General features: G+C 41.1%; 1 pseudogene; it reads right to left on the minus strand.

The window, feature by feature from the left end:
* Nucleotides 1-4215: 4215 nt before the first annotated feature.
* LOC127491538 (histone deacetylase complex subunit SAP18 pseudogene) overlaps nt 4216-20264 on the minus strand; it is a 28384-nt pseudogene continuing 12335 nt past the window's right edge.

A 20264-nucleotide genomic window follows, 5' to 3' on the forward strand; every position in this document is an offset into this window, starting at 1 on the left:
TCCCATATGGTCACCAGTTTGAGTCCTAGCTGCTCTGCTTCCTGTTCTACTCCCTGCTAATGTGCTTGGGAAGGCAGCAGAAGAGGGCCAAGTTCTTGGACCCCTGCATGCACATGGGAGATCCAGAGGTGTCTCCTGACTCCTGGCTTTGGATTGGCCCAGTTCCTGCCATTGTGGCCATTTGGGGAGTGAACCAGTGGATGGAAGACCTCTCTCTCTCTCTCTGTCTGTCTGTCTCTCTCTCTCTCTGCAACTCTGCCTTTCAAATAAATAAATAAATCTTAAAAAACAAAAACAATGAATTGCCAATCATAACTGACAGCAGTGGTGAGTAACTCATTGGCCACAAAAAAACAAAATCAAAGCACAGAACATTAAATTAGTACAGAGGAAAACTAAAATGAGACAAAAAAAAAAAAAAAAAAAAAACACCAGCCGAGTGAAGTTCTGTTTTTACTTTTTGGATTCGCTTCTGTGAGGCAACAAAAGACTCCCTTAGACTCAGACTGCCTGTGAAGGGGCACATCCCTGCCTACAAAGGTTATCTAGCTCTACTCCAGGAATACGCTGGGCTCAATGCAACCTCCAAAAGTGTTAAAAGATAATATTCTGGAAAAGGTGAAGTCATGATTCTCATACAGATATAAAAATGAACATGTGTTAAAGATTTATTTTTTCTCATTCTGTGAGGTTATCAGGTAGATTCTATAATTAGATTAAGGGAAAAGTCAAAAGAAACAGTGTTCTATGCAGTAAAGGAATGAAATTGCAAATGGAAGCAAGCTGTTTTATTCACAGGGGATGGGAAGTCACTTGAACTCTGTCAGACAAGACAGAATGTGCATGTCTATTGCCAGAGGAAACCAGAACCAAGCAGAAGTTACAACAGTGAAGGCAAATTTTATTTAGGAACTACTGCAATAGGAGGAAAGAGATCCCAGTATAGGATTCAGCTCCATTCTGAATACAAGGAAAACCAGGAATTTATAGTCAAGGAGCAAGATGAGGTTCAGTAGATAGAAAATTCTAGGCTAGAGGACTTCTTACTAGCAAGATTCTTCCTGGAGGCAGGCCAAGGTGATAAGATATAGAGGTGGGGAAAGAGAAATCTCATCAGTTATGAAGGGGATCTGATTCGAAGGGAATTGGGTTTTTGCTACATTTGACTCACCAGGATTCTTGCTACAACTGGACTAGTGAGCCATGGGCAGAGTCCATGGGTGAGGCCTAGTCAGAGGAGTCAGAGAAGCCAAAGAGTTTCTATTACTGTCATCAACAACAGCCATAAAATAATTCAAAGAGGCCAGTGCTGAATAGGCTAATCCTCTGCCTGTGACGCCGGCACCCCGGGGTTCTAGTCCCGGTTGCCCCTCTTCCAGTCCAGCTCTCTGCTATGGCCCGGGAGTGCTGTGGAGGATTGTCCAAGTGCTTGGACCCTGCACCCCATGGGAGACCAGGAGAAGCACCTGGCTCCTGGCTTCAGATCAGTGCGGTGCGCCAGCCACAGCTGCCACTGGGGGGCAAACCAATGGAAAAAGGAAGACCTTTCTCTCTGTCTCTCTCTCTCACTGTCCACTCTGCCTGTCCAAAAAAAAAAAAAAAAAAAAATTCAAAGATGGTGAAAGGCTGAAATCTAATAACTCAGAACACGCTATGTGTAGATAATGCTTAGTTCCCTACTGAAGCACAAATTTATGTCTCCTACACTCTATTCTAATAGACTTCTGTTTTTAGTGTTTGTTCTTGCCTCTTGTAGACCCTATACATGCTTAATTGCTTTTCAAATAAAACCTGGTTATTATATGACTAATTGAGAAAAAAATTCCTACCTATGGCATAAATGCAAAGTGGCTTTAATTATTTTTTTATTTTTATTTATTTATTTATTTATTTGACAGGCAGAGTGGACAGTAAGAGAGAGAGACAGAGAGAAAGGTCTTCCTTTTCCGTTGGTTCACCCCCCAATGGCCGCCGCAACCGGCGCACCGCACTGATCCGAAGCCAGGAGCCAGGCGCCTTCTCCTGGTCTCCCATGTGTCCTTGGGCCCTGCACCATCCTCCACAGCACTCCTGGGTCACAGCAGAGAGCTGGACTGGAAGAAGGGCAATCGGTACAGAATCTGGCACCCCGACCAGGACTAGAACCCGGGGTGCCGGCGCTGCAGGTGGAGGATTAGCCTAGTGAGCAGCGGCACTGGCCTACTTATTTTTAAATTTTATTTATTTGAGAGGAGGAGAGAGAGAGAGGCAGAGACAGAGAATGATATGCTGCCAAATACCCACAATGGCCAGGGTGGTGCTGAAGCAAAAGCTAGGTGCTGGAACACAGTCCAAGTCTTCCATGTGGGTGTATCACCACTGCATTAGCAGGAAGCTGGAGTGAGGAGCTGGAGCTGGGGATCAAATCCAGTCATGCTGATACGGGATGCAGGTGTCTTAACTGCTAGGCCAAACACTCATTCTGCAAAGTGGCCTCATTAATACTGATGCATAATGCCACAAGTGGCCCTAACGTTGTCTCTAAGAAAACAAAACAATAATGCTAAGTCTTGAATATAATTCGTGTTCCCTGAAAACTTGGCCTACAGGAAGTCAGTATTGGGAGAATGTATGCATATTTAATTGGATCAACCAAGGCAAGGCTTTGAAAATGGCTGTGGGACTCCTTTCTCTCCCTTCCCATGATGTAATATGTGACCGCTTGTCCTGACACACTCTTCCGTCATTTGCCATGATGTCCTCACCAGAATTGAGGCGATGCCGGCATCATGCATGTGATCCTCCAGAACTATTTGTTAAATAAACTTCCGTGTTCTTTATAAGTTTCTGTATTAGGAATTTCACTGTAGTAATGAAAAGCTGACTAATTCAAATAATCACAACACAAAGCTGTATGCTTCATTTCGATCCAAAAGAAACTTAAAATGATGGATTCAGGACACACCATCACAAAATACGATTATACGAGGCTTGAATATGCTACCCTAGCATGCGTCTTTTGCATAAGGATTATTTTGAGCTGATTATTTTGGGAAGCAGCATACAGTGGAGAAGCTCTGAAAGCAAGAGTAGAAGTCAGCCTTTTATTTGAGAAGTATACACCTATCTAGGAGATCTGCACTGTGAGGGAGTTCCTTCTCAATACCAGGAAAGGAAGAAGGCCTAAATCACAAGAGACTCTTCAAGACTAGCAAACTTTCCTCTGGGTTACCATACTGTTTCCTGACCGTCTCCTATAACCAGCTTTCCCCTACACACTTCTCCTTTAATTCAGCAATGAGTCATATATACTTTTTAAAGATGTATTTATTTGAGAGGGGCCGGTGCTGTGGCGCAGCGGGTTAACGCCCCGGCCTGAAGCACCAGCATCCCATATGGGTGCTGGTTCCAGTCCTGGCTGCTCCACCTCCCATCCAGCTCTCTGCTATGGCCTGGGAAAGCAGTGGAAGATAGCCCAAGTTCTTGGGTCCCTGCACCCACGTGGAAGACCCAGAAGAATCTCCTGGCTCCTGGCTTCGGATCTGTGCAGCTCTGGCCGTTGCGGCCATCTGGGGAGTGAACCATCAGATGGAAGACCTCTCTTTCTGTGTCTACCTCTCTCTAGAACTCTGCCTGTCAAATAAATAAAATAAATCTTTAAAAAAATGTATTTATTTGACAGGCAGAGTTACAGAGAAAGGGAGAAAGAGAGAGAGATTCCCTCTGCTGGTTCATTCCCCAAATGGCCTCAATGATTGGGGCTGGGTGAGGCTGAAGCCAGGAGCCAGGAGCCAGGATCTTCTTCCGAGTCCCCCACTTGGGTGCAGGGACTCAAGCACTTGGGGCCTCTTTCACTGCTTTCCCAGGTGCATTACCAGGGAGCTGGATTGGAAGGAAGCAATGCAGTCTCAAACTGATACATATGGGATGCTGTTGTCACCGGCGGTGGCTTTACCTGCTATGCCACAATGCTGGCCCCAATGCATGATGTTTTAAACCTGAAGTTTAGAATATACTTTTAAGATCTACTTCCTGAGATTTTCCCCCTGCATATTATCCTCTCTGAGATTTCTGTGAGTACCTTACAAGCATATATATACAGGAGGTGCTATGGTTTGAATTTGTTCCCCAAAAAGCATGTGTTGGAAACATGATCATCAATGCAACCGTGTTGGAAGGTCGGGTCTAATCCAATGAAGGGTAATTGGGCCACTAATCATGATTGGATTAATTGTGTTATGGGGGGCATGAATTTGTTGCCATGGGAATTGTTGTATTTTTTAATACAACAGTTGTACAGTGTACAGTGTACAGTTCCCTTTTCTCTATTTCAACCTCCTTTTGTCCTTCTGCCACTGGACAATGCAGCAAGAAGGTCCTCACCAAATCCCAGGCCCTTGACCTTTTACTTTCCAATCTCTAGAAGCACAAGTTAATGAATTTAGGTGTTTTATGAATTACCTAGTCTGTGGCATTCTGTGATAGCAGCCCAAAAACCAGAGTAAGATAGGAGGTACCCATTTCAGGAAACTTTTATTTGTTTTCCTCTGGCTAATCTTTGTTACAAGGAAGTCTCAGCTAAGAACTATGAATCGTAGAGAGAAAATTATTTTATTTCCCATAGCGATTTAACTGATTTACACATATTTTTTCAGGGCCATTGTTGTGGCACAGCAGGGTAAGCTGTGACTTAGGATGCCAGCATCCCGTATCTTGAGTTGTGATTCCAGTCCTGGCTGCTCCTCCCCATCCAGCTTCCTGTTAATGTACCTGGGAAGACAGTGGAGGATGGGCTAAGTATTTGGGCTCCTGCAACTGCTGGTGGGAGACCAAGATTGAGTTACCTGCAGCTGGCTTCAGCCTGGCCATCCTGACTATTGCTGTCATCTGGGGTGTGAACCAGCAGATCCAAGATCTTTGTCTTTGTTTCTCTCTCTTTCTCTGCTACTCTGCCTTTCAAAGAAAAAAGTCAAAAAAGTGTAAACAATTTCAAGTATTTATCATTTATAGATAATATGCTAAAGAAAATAAATTGTCTACAGCTGGTAATAAGTTACAGGGCCAAAAGCTCCTTTAATTGAACAACTGATTGATGTAAAATCACAGAGTATTTTCAGTGTGCTAGGCACCACGCCTTAAGAAAATGAAGTTCTCTCTCTTTCTCTCTCTCTCACACACATTCTCCGTCTCCTGACCTCTGTCTCTGTCTCTCTTACTTGCTTTCTCCTTCCTTGCCCCTTCCCTCCGGTCTGCTGGGTTTTCTCCAAAAAACCCTTTCCCTTAAAAAGAAAGAACATGAAGTTCCAGGGCTGGTGCTGTGGCGTAGCAGGTAAAGCCACCACCACTTGCCATGCCGGCATCCCAAACGGGCACCAGTTCAAGCCTCAGCTGCTCCACTTCTGATCCAGCTCCCTACTAATGCACCTGGGAAGGCACTGGAAATGGTCCAGGTGTTTGGGCTCCTGCACCTGCATGGGAGACCTGGAAGAAGCTCCTGGTTTCAGCTTGGCCCATCCCCAGTCATTCTGGCCATTTGGGGAGTGAACCAGCGGATGGAAGATCTCTCTCTCTCTCTCTCTCTCTCTCTGAAACTCTGCCTTTCAAATAAATAAAATCAATCTTTAAAAAATGTAATTCTAGATTTCAAGAATTTTCAACTTATCTCCAGCAATAACCATCCAAAGATAATGGTGAGAATAATATGATATAGATAGGCAGAAGGTGTCTTGGGGACCTTGTCAGGAAGTTGGAGTCACCTAATGTCAGTCTTGGGTTTGGCAAAGCCAGGGACGTTTCAGAAAGAGTGTTTCAGGCAAATGACAAGTGCGTGGGTTGAAAGGCAGAGGGCAGGTATCATTCTGGAAACTCTAAGTCCCTCCCTGTAGCAGCAGCAGCATAGAATGTGAGGAGGAAGTGACAGCAAGAGATGAGGCAGTCAGGAAATCAGGGTCAGCCACGGACAGTCTGTGGTGACAAAGCGAGAGTCAGGCTTTAGGCTGCAGTTGAAGTATTTTGAGCTAGGGAGTCCCATGATCACATTTGCATTTTAGAAAGATCATGCAGGCACAAGATGGGTGACGGTTTGTTAGTGCTCCTGTTTCCTAGTGTGCATTTCATTCATAGTGAAACTCAAGAGTTTAGCTGATTCTTGCTTCTGCTGCCTCTTTCTTTATGGAGTTCGGTCTTGCATTTTGACTGCAAGGCTGTGCCTTTGTGCTAGAAGTGAATGGAAAGAAATGAAAGGGGAGGGGATGATGATAGTTCATGGAAAATGAGCCTTATCCTTTAATCCCATTTTTCTGTGAATTGTTTGAAGTGTCCTCACATGAAGCAGGGGTCAGCAAACTGTGGTCTGAAGGCCAAACTCTGAGGCCTTTTATTGTAAACAGTTTTATTGGAACATAGCCACATGCACTTGTCTATGGCTGCTTCTGTGCTACAACAGTGGAGTTGACTGGCTGTGAGAGTGTATGGCATAGCAAACAAATATGCCTCTTTTTACCTTTTGACTCTTAGCAAGTTTGTCAACCCTTACTTAAAGGGCTGAAAATGTGTGTGTTAACTCTCTTTGATTCTTTTTCATTTGTTATTTATTCCCTGTACTGCCTGCACAAGGAATTATGCAAAGGTTTATGGCTAATCCACAGCACACGTTTATGGCTAGCCCAGTGCAAATTTTTACACCCTGAAAGCTGTGCTTGTAGTAATATTTGTGAAAATGGCTGTATTAAGCCCATGCAGATCATCTAAATATGGCAGTAATTCTTCTAAAAATCTTCCAAGAGGGAGCAGAAAGTTTATATTGCTGTTGAGTTTGGTTTATTTTCGTTCAATGGAGCAAATAGATTTAAAAATATTCTACATAGCTTTGAGAATCTTGAATTTGAAAATTACAAACAGTAAGCACAAATGTGGGAGTTGAGTACAATAGCTACGATTTTTCTTGGATTCTAGGCTTGGTACATTTGGACTTAGCACAATGCCTTTGTTGTTGGGGGGAAAATGCTCTGAAGTATTTTTTTCTTTGACTAGTAGCTTCTTAGAGTTCCTTTTCTAAACAAGACTGTCTTGGATTGCATCAGATAGGCACCTTATGGAGACCACAGGACTCAGAATCGGTCAAACACCAACATTTTATCACTCATGTGTCCTGCACTATTTACCAGGTCCCAGAGCTGCCTGCCTACTCAACCACTTGATTAAGTCACCTCCAAATGCTGTTTCATGGTTAAATAAATATTCTGTAGTGTCCCCACACTTATCTCTGGAGGCTGATTGGAATATATGCATCAATAGCATTTACTTAATACCAACCTCCTTTGGCTTTTATTGCTAAACCCAATGACTAGTTTAAGAACAGAAAACACTGAGAATTTTTTTAAGTGTATTTCAGTGCCTGATTGAAATTATCCAACATTTTGGGAAAAGTCAATTTGTGTTAACAGTTGGTGTCGCACCTCCTAGTGTTAAACCCATCTTCCCTGCCTGGTGTTTGGATCTGTTAGTCAAGTTCCCTGTCTTCCGGAGAAGGCAGCCTAATTGCTTATGGCCTGCTGTAACCTCTCACCAGGAAAGGGATTTAATCTGTACCATAAGTCAATATTTTTATACAATATAGCCAGTACTATCACTTGTGACAGTATTTTGTTAGCTTTATCACTATTCTCCTGATAGGACTTTTTCCTTTGATGTTAATCTGACTTCTGTTTCCCACCACCTCTCTGCCACAACTTTAAGTTTTATGTTTTGACCCAGAATATCCTTCCCTGCTTGAGAAAAATCATCATCATTACCATAAGAAATATTGATTGCTTGTCCACAGGGTGCATGTTTTGTACCTGATGCTATGGGGTTTTACCATTAACTTTCCTCCCTGATACAGTAGCACTGTAGTCAAACAACAACAAAATACAAAGGAAAAAACCAAGCACTTGATGTCATTCCTTATAATGGGAGATAATGAAAACTGGTATTGTAAAGTGTGAATCAGGCATTAACACGGATCTCACAAATAGATGATTTAATTAGAGATGTGATCAACCTGTAAGTATATCAGCCTGACCTTCCACCTTCTTTGTTTCTTGCTGGAATAACTTTCTCTTCCACCCACCCTTTTTCTCTTTGCCCCCATCAGCCTTTCTGACAGCAGCAGAATGAGTGTTAGCAATGTACTATTATTTGACATCCTTCTTTTTATAAAATTGAATTTCTTTTGATAAATGTCAGAAGGGGACACACATTCTTCAGTAAAATGAGCTGAACCTAGAACAGATTCGTCAATGCCACCTCACCAGTCATCTCTTTTGCTTCTGACAAATACAGTATGTCCTGAGCTTGTCTGTCCTTGGTGACCTTAAGGAAATGGAAAAGTGATCCCATTCTTTTTGATTTCAGCACAATGAATTGTCACAGATGGCAAGTTAGAAATGATGAAAATGTTTACATATTCTCTTGTTGCTGTCCTCTCTGGGCAAACATGTAGAAAGATGGTAGAGCAAAGTCATATGAGGGTCTTTATGTTAAATAAGAATATTTTGCATTTCAGTTTTGAAACCTTTTAATGCCATATAGATTTTGTTAACCTTCATTTCACAAATACTTTTAGTATTCCAACAGAAGGATCCATTTAAAAATAACCAATTATTTAACATTCACTCTTTATATAAATAAATCATATTAAAACAAGAAAATTTACATTAAATAACCTTTAACCCAATTCCAGAGAGTGCTTCAGTCTTTCCCAAAGGACATAATGTGATTGTTGGTTATTGCAATATCAAAACTGTCCCCAAGATCTTACAATAAAAGATGTCAAAGTCAGAATAGAAAGTATTAGATTGGAGTCTTTACTCTGACACAGGGAACTATAAGAATGTGAAAATAGTGATGCGAGCTATTATAATATTTTCAGATAGTTAGTCCCAGTACAAATAGGAAGTCCCGCTATCCTAGATCTGTCTGAAAGTCTGTTACTACTGTACCTTGCCTTTCGTTTATCTTTGAACTAGTAAGTACGATGCTGGCTATATGACAAAGATTGCAGGTGGACTTTACAGAAAGCAAAAATGGATCATTCATTTATATTTTTTTCCTTTTAACAAACTGAGTAATGTAACCTTTACCATGTGTAGATGCTGTGTAGAGCACAGAATGGACAATGAATTTGACAGACAAGGTCCTTGACCTCATGGAACTTATTTACCAATAAACAAGTAAGTTAATTTACAAATTATGAAATTCTCATGAGAGAAATAAAAAGGAAAATGTAAAATAAATAACAAAGAGGGCAGGATTGGGTAGCAGTATGGAAGGTCAAATGACTTTATTCTATTTAATAACTCAGTAACATATTTGTAGATATTGATAATGTATTGAGACTAGTACCCTTCTAAGTGCTTTGAATGTATTTATTTAATTGTTGCAGCAATTTTATGAGGTGGCTATTAGGGACTGAATGTGATCTCCCAAAATTCATTTATTGAAACCTTAATCCCTATGCAATGATATTCGGAGAAGGGCCTCTTGGGAGGTAATCAGATCATGAGAGTAGATCCTCATCCATGGGTTTAGTGCCCTGAAAAGAAGAGACAGCAGAGAGAGAACCTCTTCCTCAGCCAGGCAAGAATATACAGTAAGAAGCAACCTGTTTGCACAGTAGCAAAAGGGCCCTCACCAGATACCAAACCTCAGGCATCTTGATGTTGGACTTTTCACCCCCTAGAACTTGAAAAATAAGTTTGTTGTTGAAGTCACCCAGTACATGGGATGTTTGGTATAGCAGCCTGAGCAAAGTAAGACAAGGGCCTTATTATTATTCTACATTATGATGAGGAAAAAGAATCACAGAGTTGTCTAGTAATTTGTCCAAGGACACAAAGCTAAAAAGTAGTAAACCCAAGACTTAACCTAAGTAGTCTGGCTCCAGAGTCTGTGCCTTGGCTATTCCTATTGTTATTACAGTTCATTCAGTGGTTGCATAAATGTAGATATTGTAGATATTGCATAAATACTACATATTGTGCCAGGCAATTTAGATACATATACAAAAAAAATTGGAAACTACCTTCAAGAAATACAATCTAGAAGAGGAGACAGAATGATAATTACAATGCAGTGGTGTAAATGCAATACTAGAAATATGAATTAATACATGAGAAGCACTGAGGATAAAGCAGTGCCATATTTAGTGTTTATTGTTTTCTTATTAAAGAAAAAACTAATAGAGACAGTAATCCACCGTGCAGTCTTTAAAGTGTTGCCGAATTTACCTCTGAGGCAAATGGGAAATCACAGAGCCACTAGTGAGTCTTCCCAGATTCAGTTTATGGATTTTCATTGGTCCTTCTAGGCTATCTTCATTAACCCACAATGATGCACGCTCTTTCTTCTATTCCAGCCACAGAGGAATATCTGGAGATGGGAGAGAGGAATAATTGTGTTAAAGTATCAGTTAAGCACTATAATTATAGTCTATTTTATGTTATTAAACATTGTTAGATGAAATTTACTTCTTTCCCCTGAAGTCTCTTTATTCTTTCTTCATACCTCAATTCTAAATCCATAATCCTAACTCCTGCTTCACAGCTCCATATGATTTTTCTCAAACGTCAGCATGTTTAAAGCCAAGTTATTCCTACAACATTATAGGAATAGAATGTGTCAGACCTTCGCTCACCTGTCGTAAAGATCATGGCTGACAGACATTCCTAGCACAAAAGGCAGGTGAATAAGAGAAAAGCATAACAAATTTATTTCATTAAAGTTTTATATGATGTGGTATCTTCAGAAATGAGGACCCAAAGATCCATTGAGAACTTCAGTTTGATGCTTTATTTCGATGACAAATGGGCAGCGTATAGAAGTGTGATGGACAAACGTGTGTGATCTAACAGTGATCGACTGAGTGAGGCAGCCCAACAAGGGCTGTCCAGATTCTTCTTGGCGTGTCTTTGAAGTGTTCCTTCCTCCCAGGAGTGGGGCAAGACTTTCTGGAATGAGTGTCTTCAAGGGAGAAGGCAGATGGGGAAAGTGACCTTCTAGGTTCAATGGCTGCTTCAAAAGAAAGCGGTTCCAGTTTCTATGATCTGCCTTGGGAAGAGGAATTCTACTTTCTGTGACTTGCTTTGAGGGGAAGTCAGAGGTTGGGAGACAAGAGGGCAGGAGAAGGCTGAGAACTTTTGCTTTTAAAGCCCTTCTAATGTCCTTTTAGAAACTTCCTCCTGTACCTTATTAGGTTCCTAGGGCTGGGTAAGAGATTAGCATGAACTAGGTGAATTAAAGCAGCAGAAATCCAAGTGTCAGCAGAGCCATAGTCCTTTCCAAGGTTCCAAGAAAGGATGCTTCCTTGCCTCTTTCAGCTCCTGATGGTTCTTAGCATTCCTTGGTTTGTGATTTGTGTAACTCCCGTATCTGCCTGCATCTTCACAAGGCCTTCTGATTATGTGTGTCAGTTTCTAAGATAGAGTTTTCTTTGTCCAAACTCCAGTGAAACTCCTCTGAGTTTTCTTCTTAACTAGGCCTCAATCTTGGTCTATAAAACTGCCATCTCACAACACAAATGATCTTTTTTATTTATTTATTTTTTGACAGGCAGAGTTAGACAGTGAGAGAGGGAGAGACAGGGAGAAAGGTCTTCCTTCCGATGGTTCACCCCTCCATATGGCTGCTACGGCTGGTGCACTGTGCCGATCCGAAGCCAGGAACAAGGTGCCTCCTCCTGGTCTTCCATGTGGGTGCAGGGCCCAAGCACTTGGGCCATCTTCCACTGCCTTCCCGAGCCACAGCAGAGAGCTGAACTGGAAGAGGGTTCACCCTAATCCAGTATGATTTCATCTTGATATTTACCTTGTTTGCATCTGCGAAGATCCTATTTTTTAAAAAGTCATACTGTTAAGTTCTAGATAGACAGGAACTTTGGGGCAACACTATTCAACCTACTGCACTCCATACCCAATTAGTTGCTTGGGCCATCTTTATTAGTTGTCCACCTAAAAAACAATGCTTATGCATTCCTTGCTAATGATTTGTTTGGCTTTTTAAAAAAGGTTTATTTATTTTAAATGCTGAGTTACAGAGAGAGAGAGGCAGAAACAGGGAAAGAAATCTTCCATCTTCTGGTTTACTCCCCAGATGGCCTCCATGACTGTTGCTCAGCCAATCTGAAGCCAGGAACCAAGAGTTTCATGCCTATCTCCCATGTAGGTGCAGGGACCTAAGCACTTGGGCCATCTTCCGCTGTGTTCCCAGGCCATTAACAGGGAGCTGGATCAGAAGAGGAGCAGCCACATCCTAAACTGGTGCCCACATTGGGGGAGGCACTGTACTGGAAGAGGAACAGCCTGGACTCAAACTAGTGCCCATATGCGATGCTGGTGCCACAGGTGGTAGAAAATCACAGTACCGGCCCCTAGTTGGTTTTTCAAAAGGACAACGTGATCAATGCCTAGTTATGGACCATAGTTAATCTCAGACCAATAAGACACTCCTATTCCCCACTTCCTTAGCCTCTATTGCAGCTAGAGGCTGCCATGTGACCCAGCTCTGGCCAATCACAGCTAAAATTGGCTGTGGAGGAGAGACTTGCTTAACAACAGGACAGGAAAAGTGAGAGAACTGAGAAATGCTGTTGCCAGTATTGTCAAACCTCTGTACCAACACCAGCAACCAGCCACCTGCATCTACTTGAGTAAAATAAGGTCCTGTATATTAATCCCTGTTCAGCAGAAATTCTGTTTCTTGCATCCGAATGCATTTCCAATTGATTTGCTCACCTAGCTCAGTTAATTTTCTTTTTTAAATGCCTGTCCTATTTATTTCTTCCTTTCCATTCAATCAGGCCTTCATCACTTCTCACTAGATAATTACAACATCCTAATTAGCTGCCCTGTCTCATTCCAGTCTCATCTATTTCCTATGGGCCCACCAGAGTAATTGTTCTGAAACACAGATCATGCCCTCTGCTCAAAAACTTCCCTTGGCTCCCAATTACTTAGAGAATGAAGTCTAAACTTGTTAGTGCTAATGATATGGCTTCAACCTATTTTTCCTAGTTTCATTTACTTCTCTATTCCTCATACACTTTATACATTGCACCACAAAATTACAATCCTAAATACACTCAGGACATTCACATCTCAGCATCTCTCTTCAGTTTGGAAATGTTTGTGAGAGTTTCATTTCTCTCTCAGACTCCAACTCAAATGTGTCCTCCTCCAGGAAGGCCTCCAAAGTTATCCAGTAGGAATAAATCCTTGAATTCTCATATCATTGTTGTTATATTTCAGACAGCCCTAGTTTTTCAAATACCTGACTTTCAGATAACTGGTACCACCATTCAGTGTGTTTATACTGCTGTTGTGGGCATTTGGGGAATGAAGCAGTGAATGGAAGATTGATCTCTCTCTCCCTCTCTCTCTTATTCAGCTTTTCAAATAAATAAATAAATCTTTTTAAAAATTCTCTTTCCCATGTTGAATCTAGACTTTGATTCTTCACCATTACACAAACATTTCACACCATGATAGGATGCTTTGGCTTACAGTCAGCTATTTGATCCTGGCAATGTCATCATGTTTATCCATTCATAATGTTTATATAATTATACAAATATTCTAATGCATTTTACCTTTGATATTTTATAAACATTAAAGAGAGACTACTAATGAGAATATAATTGAGACCAACATTAAAATCATGAACTGAATTCAAATTTGCTATATCTTTAACTTTATTCAGATGCTCATTGTATTTAAATTGGTCTACCATGTTTAATTTTGAAGAAATGACACAAAATTAGAGAATACGTAGAAAATGTGGCAGTATGTTGTTGAATGTTGTAATTTAAAGCCCAGCTCTCATAATGGGGGAAATGTAGACATATTTAAAGTTATGAATTAAGATGCAACCTTAAAGTTATGAGATTTTCCAAAGGTAGAAAATCACAGATCCCCTGTATCTTAAAAAACTTTTTATTATTTTCATCTACTTGAAAGGTACAGTGATACAGAGATGGGAGGAGAGAGAGAGAGAGAGAGAGAGAGAGAGAGAGAGAGAGAGAGAATCATCCTCTGATTCATTTCCCAAATGCCTGCAACAGCCAGGGTTGGGCCAAGCCAAAGCCAGGAGGCTACAACTCCATCCAGGTCTCCCACATGGATGGCAGAGGACAAGGAGCTTGAGCCATCATCTGCTGCCTCCAAAGGTGCATTAGGAAGAAGCTGGATCATAACTGGAAGTTCTGGGACTCTAACTAGCACTCCAATATTGGATGTGGATATCTCAAGTGTTGATTTAACCCACTGTGCCACAATACTCCTGACCACCACCCCCCACTTAAAGCTATTGATTGGATACAACTTGGTAGGAATTGTTTTGTTAAGAATGATGATTAAAGTTCCATTTTGAAAAATCTTTTAAAATTTTATTTATTCAAGAGACAGTGAGAAAGCGCTCCCCATCTGCTTGTTCACTCCCCAATGCCCACAGTGGTTGGAGATAAACTGGGTCAAAAGCAAAGAACCCAATCCAGGTCTCCCAGGCAGTGACAAATACCCACTACTTGAGCCATCACCTGCTGCCTCTCAGGGTGCACATGAGAAAGAAGTTGGAGTAGATAGTGGAGTCAAGACTTGAACCCAGGCACTCCAACATGGACTGTTGGCATGCCAGTTGGAGTATTATCTACTATGCCCTACCACCTCTGTTTTATTTTTTTTATCTTAAAAAATCTTTAGAAAGTTACATATCACAGTTAGCATCATGATTTTCTTCTGCAAAATCTCCATTAGCAAGTATTTCTCCTCCTAATGTTTCCAGAATATTAAATGTTACCAAAGGATATATTGAACAGTAAATTGAGGTAGGAAATTCCCTTAGAAATTTATTATTTTATCCCTACCTAATTTTTAATATACATTAAATTTTTTAATATTTAAAATAGTCATGTACACATTTTTTAGGAGTAAAATACATTTTACTGTAATGGCAGATTTGGTAATGTGTTTAGACCTTTATAAAGAGAATCCCCCATGTAGTTGGTGTGTCTGTAGCTCAGTTTCTTTGGGCATAGTACAAAGGGAGATGTTGATTAATTGGGCTCCAAGAAAACAAAAAATTCCTGATCAAATAAGTTTAGGAATCCCACTTATTAAATTCTGTAGGGGAGATTCAAAACACACATTAGCATATTAAAGTCTATGAGAAGTCCCACAGTTAAAAAATCCATTTAACTTTGTTTAATGATAAAACACATTTACTAGTAAAGAAGAATTATTTCCCTCAGCACACCTATTAACAATCCCTTCCCATTCAACAAAAGAAAACAAAATAATATGCAAATTAAACAATTCTCCCTTAGTCCCAATTTAAGAAGAGCTAAAGGATAGATTTTAGAGAAGGAGATGTACCTTATAATTTAGAATTTTCTGCGGTGCCTAGAACAGTATTTAGCAGAAAAACTCTTAATAAGTGCGTATTAACTAATTAAGGTAATGAGAGAAAATTGAAATGGAAGCCAATTTGGAGTATTTAGAGCTCTGAATGAGCTTTCAAGCCTACTTGACTTCTAATCAATGATTTTTATTTATTGTGGTAAAACATACATATATAGTGTTTACCATTTTAACCATTTCTAAGCATATAAATCTGTGGCATTAAACTTAATCATGTTTTTGTGCAACTACACCACCATTCCTTTCTAGAACTTTCCATTATGAGAACAAATACACTGTGCCCATTAAACAATACCTGCCCAGCCCCAATCTCCTCAGTCCTCAGAACCTCTATTCTACTTCCTATCTCTAGAATCTGATTATTCTATTTCTCACGTAAGTGGAATCACAGGATGTATGTCTGTCTGTGTGTGGCTTATTTCACCAAGCATAATGTCTCAGGAAGCTAAAGATGGAGGCCAGTGTTGAGAGTGGTGAAAGAATTTACCAGAACAGTCAGAGTGAGCTAAGGTGGATTATTGAACATGCTGCAAGGGACCAATGGACAGGGCAGCCAGGAGCTGACTCTGCCCAAAGATTTTAATCCAAGGGTACATCTGTAACAACAGCCTCCTCGTAGTTAGGGTGAGTTTTTTATTTTTTTTCTTGCCATCTATAGGGTTTTCCCAATTAGGTGATTTGCCTTTCTGGGTGGGGCTGAGACATGTTCATCACTGTTAGCAATGGATTTTCCAGCTCATAATATCTTTAAGGGTCATCAATGTTATAGCATGTTTCACAATTTTCTTCCTGGTTAAGACTGAATATTCTCTCTCTCTCTCTCTCTCTCTCTCTCTCTCTCTCTCTGTCTAACTTGGCCTGTCAAAAATAAATAAATAAATAAATAAATAATTGAATAATATTATATTGTATGTAATACTATATTTTATTCATCTATTCATCTGTTGATGGATACTCAGATTGCTTCTACAATTTGACAATAGGAAAAATAGGTGTCTTTTCCTCAACCATCCTAGGTTAATGGCACACAAATCTATTTAATATCAGTTTCAGGTGACATGAGGACTTTCATAAGGAAACAAAGACCCAAAGAAAATGGTCCTGACTTGTATACTTTTGTACTAGGTTTGATGAAAAAGTAGATAGACTTGGAGAAACAGACTGAGACAAAGGTGGAATGATCTAATGGTAATAAACTGAGGGGAATTTAGCAACACTGCAAGTCCTCTTGGTATCACTGTCTTTGGCATAGGAAAAACAACTCTGACTTTTTAAAATTTTGATTAATTCTAGAGGAAGTTTTATATGTATATATATATGGGAGTGGAGAGAGAAAGAAAGTTAGGGTTGGGGTATAAACCTAACTAAGCCATGCAGGTTTTGCCCTAGGAAAAAGAATTGCTTTTTTATGTGGTAATTCCATGCTTAGCTTTTTGAGGAACCATAATATTGTTTCCCACTGGGGCTGCAAAATTATATATTTCCACCAGCAACTCAAGATGATTCCAATTCCTCCACATCCTCACACTTCTTACTTTCATGCTCTTTCTTATTTTTTTAAATAATACTCTTCCTAATGGGTGTGAAGTGGTATCTTATTGCAGCTTTGATTTGCATTTCCTAATAACTAGTGATGCTGAACATAATTTCGTGTGCATATTAACTATCATTATAATTTCTTTGCAGATGCCTGAATCTCATTTGATCTGTTAACATAAACAAGATCCTCAGCTTGTTTGTAATGATCACAACTTGTCATTAGTAATATAATACCATTTTTAAAAACAAATTTGGCAAATGGTTGATAATTTTCCCTTCCTTTTTTTTTTCAGTTTCCATCTGAGCTTTTGTACTGATTAATAGGCTTATTTGAAGAATGTAATGGAGAAGAATTTTTTAAAATAATATTATAACTTTCCTTAATTATTTCTTGTCTTACAGATTCTCATGTCTTAAAAAATAATAACATATTTCAAATCTGGTAAATTTTCATGTGATTGGCAAGATTCTGCCAGTTTTCCTCCTGGATGTCCTAGAAAAACTGTCAGGAAGAACTGCGAAAGTTTTTGAAAAGGGCATGATTACTGAGGGCTCTTTCAAGGCACTGGTAGACATTGTCTTTAGCCTTCAAGGTATTAGAATCTTTTAGAACTGTGCTTTGGAGTGTCCGGCTGGGCTATTTGATAAGCAAGGAAGTTGTAGGAAGCTGACTGACAGTAAAATGCAAATTATTCTTATCAATAGATATGCAAATGAATTTTAGCCAGATACAATTGATTTTCTTTCTGTAGAAAAGATTATCCCAAGCATAATTTAGTACTTATAGGATTTACTTATTTATTTATTTTGGTATATCTATTAGCAAATTCACATCAGCATTCCTGACTGCCTGCATGTATCTATTCCTTTTCATTTTTGGAATATCCTTTTTTTAAATTATTTATTTGAAATACAGTTAAAGAGAGAGGGAGAGACAGCAAGAGATCTTCCATCTGTTGGTTCATTCTCCAGATGGCTGCATTGGCCAGGGCTGGGCTGAAGCCAGAAGCCAGAAGCTTCATCTGGGTCTCCCACATGGGTGCAGGGGCCCAGGCACTTGGACCATCTTCCACTGCTTTCCCATGCTAATAACAGGGAGCTGGATCAGAAGTGGAGCAGTCGGGACATGAACTAGTGCCTATATGGGATGCCGACTTTGCAACTGGCAGCTTTACCTGCTACACCACAATGCCGGTCCCTTTTTTTTTTTTTTTTTTTTTTTTTTGGAATATCTTATTGGTAACCTCATTTTTTTTAACAGGCAGAGTTAGACAGTGAGAGAGAGAGACAGAGAGAATGGTCTTCCTTCCGATGGTTCACCCCCTAAATGGCCACTACGGCCGGCATGCTGCAGCTGATCCAAAGCCAGGAGCCAGGTGCTTCCTCCTGGTCTCCCATGCGGGTGCAGGGCCCAAGCACTTGGGCCATCCTCCACTGCACTCCCGGGCCACAGCAGAGAGCTGAACTGGAAGAGGAGCAACCGGGACAGAATCTGGCGCCCCAGCTGGGACTAGAACTGGGGTGCTGGCGCCGCAGGCTTGCACACATGTATTTAACAATACAGTTTTACAAAGAATGTGAAGAGCAGTTTTCTACATGTTTTACTGAAGAGCTTGAAACAGAGAAACTTTCTATTAATATTCATATTGTAGCACATCCAAATCTTCCAATTCAAAGGTTCAATTGGAGAAGAAAAAGAGTATTTAATTCTATTTCACATAACTGACTGAAAAATAAATTCAAGAAACAGTAAAGGGGGCTGGTGCCGTGGCTCAATAGGCTAATCCTCTGCCTTGTGGTGCCGCCACACCGAATTCTAGTCCCAGTCGGGGCGCCGGATTCTGTCCCGGTTGCCCCTCTTCCAGGCCAGCTCTCTGCTGTGGCCCGGGAGTTCAGTGGAGGATGGCCCAGGTGCTTGGGCCCTGCACCCGCATGGGAGACCAGGAGAAGCACCTGGCTCCTGGCTTCGGATCAGCACGATGCGCTGGCTGCAGCGCGCCGGCCGTGGCGGCCATTGGAGGGTGAACCAACGGCAAAAAGGGAGACCTTTCTCTCTATCTCTCTCTCTCTCTCTCTCACTGTCCACTCTGCCTGTCCAAAAAAAAAAAAAAAAGAAAGAAAGAAAGAAAGCAAGAAACAGTAAAGGGAGTTTGATATGGTCTCATGCTCTGTGGTGGGGGTGGTGCCCAGATCTGAAGGAGTAATCACTATATCTAAATAAGCTCCTTTTTGGAACTTCTGTGACCACAGGGTCATGGAATCATCAGTCCCCTTTCCACCAGACACGGTGCTGTTGATTTCCTTGTCCAGGTCCTTTAACATCCATAAAAACAATTGCAACTTGTGTCCCTTTTTTTCCTGGCTTCTGGGTAGACTTCTTTGGCCAAATCAGTCTGTTCTCTTGAGATTGCATCCACCCAAGTGCAGCTCTGTAGCTAGCTGGATGACTCACATCTGCAGAGGCTCGGATATCTTCCATTGGTGGTTGGGTTTCTCTGGGTCCTTTTAAATCTCCTCCAGCATCTTCCTTCTTTGGTCTGCAAGATGTTCACCCTGACCTCCAACCCCAGCCGTGAGCAGGAGCACGAAGTCTCTTGCTAGCAGAAGCTCAAGACTTTAGAAAGGGCCTGCGCTGGAGTGGGTGGGGTGTTGTCTAGCGAGCCAGCCCCAGGTCAGGTGTGTGTTCTGGATTCTCATTAATGAGTTACATAAAATCTTTAATATATGCTTATTTTTTATAAAAAGATTTATTTGAAAGTCAGAGTTAGAGAAGGAGAGACAGAGAAAGAGATCTTCCATCTGCTGTTTCACTCCCTGCATAGCCACAACCACCAAGGCCAAGCCAGGAGCCAGGAGCTTCATCCAAGTTTCCTACATGGTTGCAGGGGTCCAAGGTCTTGGGCCATCTGCTGCTGTTTTCCAGTACACATTAGCAGGGTTCTGGGTTGGAAGTGAAGGAGGGGCCGGTGCTGTGGCAAAGTGGGTAAAGCCGCTTCCTTCAGTGTCCGCATCCTAAATGGGCACTTGTTCGAGCCCCGGTTGCTCCACTTCCAATCCAGCTCTCTGCTATGGCCTGGGAAGGCAGTAGAATATGGCCCAAGTCCTTGGGCCCCTGCACCCACGTGGGAGACCTGGAAGAAGCTCCTGGCTCCTGGCTTTGGATCGGCTCAGCTCCGGCTGTTGCGGTCAATTGGGGAGTGAACCAGCTGCCTCTCCTTCTCTCTCTGTGTAACTCTGACTTTCAAATAAAAAAATAAATATTAAAAAAAAAAAAGTAAGTGAAGGAGCCTGTACACA

The sequence above is a fragment of the Oryctolagus cuniculus genome, chromosome 3 (genome assembly GCF_051225735.1).
Source record: "Oryctolagus cuniculus isolate XC-2025 breed Fujian yellow rabbit chromosome 3, ASM5122573v1, whole genome shotgun sequence".
Classification (NCBI taxonomy): Eukaryota; Metazoa; Chordata; class Mammalia; order Lagomorpha; family Leporidae; genus Oryctolagus; species Oryctolagus cuniculus.